General features: G+C 29.4%; 1 long non-coding RNA gene across 1 annotated transcript; it reads right to left on the bottom strand.

The window, feature by feature from the left end:
* Nucleotides 1-373: 373 nt before the first annotated feature.
* LOC111089555 lies at nt 374-5,424 on the bottom strand. The gene is made up of 2 exons (XR_002613799.1): nt 5,278-5,424; nt 374-2,248 (listed from the first exon to the last, which is right to left on the bottom strand). It is a non-coding gene; the product is annotated as an uncharacterized LOC111089555 (long non-coding RNA).
* Between the last annotated feature and the right edge of the window lie 7 nt (nt 5,425-5,431).

Raw genomic sequence — 5,431 nt, 5'->3', positions numbered from 1 at the left:
CGAACGTTAACTTCAACAATACTTCCTGACTGCAGTTCCATTACTCACTACCTACACACACACACACTATTATTCCGTCACGTTGTCACCCTCTTATATATACCAGAATACCCTATATCTAGTAATCTCACGACAATTCACGAAGGTACAAGATATTTCCAGAAAGCAGGGGGCGTGACACTAGTCACGTGACCTCGCTGACGCAAAAATACCTTTCATTTATTATCTTAAGTTATTTCTCTCTCTGCTATGTAAAGTTCTTCTGTATATCTAATAATTTTAATACTGTTTTTAAATCACCAGTTTTATTATACTGTTTACTTTTCGTAGTTCTATCTTGCATTACATTCTGTTTTGTGTATTGTTTCATTTCAAAATGTTCCTGTAATTTTCATTAACTGTTAGGCTTGTTTCTGGATTGAAAAAAAGCATTTGCTCAAAACGTTGCCAAGATAATAAATTCTTACCATAGTTTTTACAAGTGAATTTTTTCTCTAAAAGTCTAATTTATGTATAACATAGTTCAGTATGCACTCACACACTGCCAAGGAATGCAACACTTTAATCAACTTTCTGCCTAAGAATCATTAAGTTGTAGAACATGTTACAAGATATGCTCAAGAGTTTGAGAATTACATATAGATGCTCTAGTAACAACCATTAAGAACAAACCCATTGATATATTGCTAATTATTTCTTTTATAGAAGTTCTGTTGTATATAATATAGGCCTCTGTGTATTTCTGTCAAGAACATAAGGGTAAGGTCTATAGTCTGTAATGGAAATTCAAATCCTACATTTATGGAAATCATCATTCTGAAAATCAAGACCCTAATATCCTAAAAGTAAAATAATACAAAAACACAGCATGGTTAGAAAAGATTCTGCTTATCTTAACACATAACTGAAGTATTGTCAACATGTGCATTATCATGACTAAGATGACATCATCACAACCAAGAAACTGACAATAATTTTTATAAAAACCACAAGAAAAGTTTGACAGAAAGTACAGCTTTAGAGAAGTATCGTTACTGTTAAGAACACATTAAATGATAAGCATAAATGAAAAACACAAACATCCCAATTATCTACAGCACTGTTGTGGCAATTCACCAAGTTTTAGGTCTAACTTTTCAATGTGTTTTCATTTCGCATGTTCTAGACGATTGCAAAGGCCACTTATATAATTCTGAGCAGAATGATAGATGTCTCATTTGTCACTAATTTGGTTTCCTAAACACTATTTCAAAAATGTCACTTTTCTGAATTTCCCTTTAAAAAAAATAAAGTTTTTGTATGCACTTACTTGACACTTTCCTTTTATATTGGAAATCAAACTGGTTACCCACAGAGAAAAAATTAATCTTGCTTATAAAAAGATACAGATATATATTTTATATACAGATATATACTTTTTTTAAAATATGTTTGGACAAATTTTAATTACAAAGAAACTTTTGACTATAATAAAGCAATTACCTATCTTTGAAGAGTATCACAAGAAAATTACAACGATTTTCAATCTTATTTACCTTCCCTGACATTAAAAGCCTTGAAGTGTATAAAAAAAAACAATTAATGTTTAACCAATAAGTTAAGTTACTAAGTTAAATTATTTTAACGTACATCTTGTTATAGAGAGAGAGAGACTTATTCTAGAAACTGAAGAGTATCGTGGAAGATGCAAAACCAGTATTTATGTGTTCTTTTTAAATTAACAGTAATAAATAGTTATATATTGTTTCATGTTTATTAATCACTTCTCTGAGCAAAATATATTTGATTAATTGGCTTACCCTAACGAAACCTAGCAAGTTATCATGTTCAAACAACAGAAGTGATCACAAACTTCATGACAGAAATAAAAAACAACAATCTATCTATGTGCACTAGATGGTGCCTGAAATTGATGCAATTTGGCAGTAGAAAATTGAAACAATCCAAAACATCATTCAATATCTTTAAAACTTTTGTATTTGTTGACGATAAAATCAACTGCAAATAAAATAATCTAAACGGTTCATTATAATCATGAATAAAGATTAAGATTTATAATAACTCAGTTCTTCATGAAAAAAGAAAGTAGTAAGACTACTTGGATGCTTGCCTATTGGGGAAAACTTTTGACAAACTGAAACACTATAATTCTTTGGACAATCTGAGATTAATAAAGGATTACAGCATATTTCTACAGGAATACATCGTCCATCTTCACATGTAATTTTACCTTCACATGGATTCTTACCTAGAAGGATGATATTTTGGACTTGAATAACTTATAGGCTAATACACATTCTTTTTTTATTCATAATGAGAGCCTGACTTTTGAATACATTTTTAAGAACATACTTTCAAAAAGATGTCAGCAATTAGCCATTCCACAATCATTAACAATGAATAGGTTTCTATAAAAACATTAGGAATACAAAAATAAATAATAGTCCAATTAAAACAATATCAAACTAAAATTAAAGTTAATTAATATATATATAATAATGTACTTGTATCATGTATATGTTTTAAAAAATATTATTATCATACTTATAATTATAAATATTTGTACAAATTATTAAAGGTCATACCCACAGCTAAGTACTATTTATGTGCATGTAACAACTAACCTATTTATCTTTTCAACTCGACCACATATGCAAGATTTGTGTTTCCTGCTAAATAGTTAATAAATATATATACAATATATTTCTAATATGTCCTTCCCCCCCTCTTATTAAACTATATATCTATAGAGATTGGAAATTAAATAATGATTAGTACATCAAATGAAGTTCTCATCTAGCTCAATTTGTTTTGTAAAACTAAAGTAGTTGTATAGTTTTATGGGCTTCCAATTGCATTGAAAAACTGTAAAGGAAACATGTTTACTTCTGTTGACTAAAATTTCAAGAAAGTGTGTGAGTGTGTGTGTATATATATGCATTCTGCATTTAGATAAGCAATGTGATAATATAAAAAAGGAAGAAAAATTCAAAAACTTATTTTGATTAACATTAAGTCCACAAAAAAGTGATTGCTGAAAAGCAGTAATTCCCAGATTACTAGTCAAACCATTCATGACTAAGTTTTCTTTTTCTCATAAAATGAGTAAAGCAATTTCAAACAGGAACCTTTCTTACTAATTTAGTAAAACATTGTGACACGACACTGTAGTTACATCTGTCCTTTTGTAAAAGCTCGTTATTAAGAGGTAGTCTAAAACTAATTATATTACTTTTATGTTGTGAAAAATATGAGCGTAAATGAAATAGCAAATTCTCAGATATTTCAAATAAGAGTTTAATGTTTTTTTATAATAATACAAACACTTCTTCATCTTAACGAAATCATAAAAAGGTGTGAGCCAACTATTTGTTTTATCAATCAAGAAATTGTGTTTTAAATCAAATCACACCGATCAGGTACTTCAGATATGCATTTATTAAGCAGTAAAAAAATAAAGTTGAAGGGATTGCTTTGACTGATCATTTTACTTATTACTCGATATCATCATTCACAACTCATCATTCAATTCTAAATTATTTTCAGGCCTGCAGTACCTCAGATTTGTTAAGCAGTAAAAAAAATAAAGTTGAAGGGATTGCTTTGACTGATCATTTTACTTATTACTCGATATCATCATTCACAACTCATCATTCAATTCTAAATTATTTTCAGGCCTGCAGTACCTCAGATTTGTTAAAAAATTTAAATATTAAAAAATATATATGCATCTTTATTGTTGCTGTGCCTTTGTGGAAAGTTATGATTTTGCTTAACCCTTTCTAGGCCATTGGACCATTACCAATATCCCTCGAAATTTGTCTTTTCACAGTAGAAATACTTAACTAAATTGCATGAAACTTAGTACAAACGCCCTTAAAAATGCTGTTTTTGCTTAAAGCACTTCATAGAACTTGATTTAATATCTATGTCATTCTACAAATAATGACATTTTGTAAGACACTATTTTCAATAAGCTTTTTCTCATTTTAGAATTTAAGTTTTGTTATTGTTGAAAAGAAAGTTCCATTACACATATAAACTTGACTGATATTCGTTAAGATATTATTTTTGATCATTTATTTTGTCACTACTTCTACTTACAAACTGTACAACACAGGACATGAACTGACAGTTATTTACTGGTGACCTAGAATTGGACCTTACAAAAATGTGTTCACTCTTACTTTTGTGAAGCTAGGTAGGTATCTTGATTTCACTAGCAATATTCTTAAGATGAATTTATATTTAACAAATAGTTTATTTTCAATAAATAATTAAGATATTTTATTTGCTTGAATATAATAAGTCTTAAAATAATATTTCAATAAATAAAGATTTGAGTCAGGAATATTTTGTAGTGATCTGCTATGTCACAGTGACCTGTGTGTGTGTGTGTGTGTGTGTGTGGAAGTAGAACTTTTAAAGACTAACGTTTATTAGTTTCAGTAAAGGTTCTATATTTAATTTCGTTTAATCAGAGGAGTGTGTTAAACTTTCAAAATAGTATATGCATAAAAGTCAATAAATTTTGAAGTGGTAAGCTATACGGCAGCACTACTCTAATGAAATAGTGAATAACACATTAATAAAAGAAAGTAGGTAACGAATTAAAAGAAAAACTGTATGCCAGTTGCTTTCAACAACACAGGACTAGTTAACAAATTAATTACTAAGGCCAAAATTATTAGTAATAGTTATTTAACTTTGCAAGCTTTATAGAAAGACCCAATGACTTTAAAAAAATTAACAAACATTACTGTGCAAATACTTACAAGTAATATGTGTGTGAATGACACTGATCATCAACTAAACTCTTTTTTTTTTGTAAGCTGCTTCATTAATAGTACTGAGCTCAATAATTTCCTTGAGGAAAGAAAAGCAGTGAACAGCCTGGTATATATTTATTTCGAATCATAATACTCCCTATAATGTTTAAATATCCTTTGCAATCTTTAGTAAGTATGTCCCCAAGCAATGGAAAACAGTTGTGTCAAAAACAAGCCCATTAAGTTAGTTAATAAAGTGTGGATCAGTTAATCTTGTTCTATGGACATACTGCATGAACGTGTAAGTGTTTTAATAGCAACCAAATTATCAAGCTGTAATAGCGAAATAAAATTATATTCTGGAGATAAAGGTCGGAGTTTATTTGCATCAATAATTATGTCTAGTAAAATACTCCAGTTTGCGTTAAAAAACCTTAAGAATAATAAACGATAGTGTTGTAAGAGTTCTACTTCCACACACACACAGAAAGCTGTATGACTGACTGACCTCTATAATTTCTTTTAGTTTATTATATAAAAAGGCCTCATAAGAACACTATACTTTTCTATTTTTGATATTGATAAAGGGAGTGGGCCGATCCCAGAAGTACTGCAATACTGGGCCAACCCGTGGCAGGGGTGGAGCAAGCTCCAAGCACCCC

Source organism: Limulus polyphemus, unplaced genomic scaffold (genome assembly GCF_000517525.1).
Source record: "Limulus polyphemus unplaced genomic scaffold, Limulus_polyphemus-2.1.2 Scaffold6604, whole genome shotgun sequence".
Classification (NCBI taxonomy): domain Eukaryota; kingdom Metazoa; phylum Arthropoda; class Merostomata; order Xiphosura; family Limulidae; genus Limulus; species Limulus polyphemus.
The sequence above is the reverse complement of the archived record's forward strand: the minus strand, read 5'-3'. Positions and strand labels throughout refer to the sequence as shown.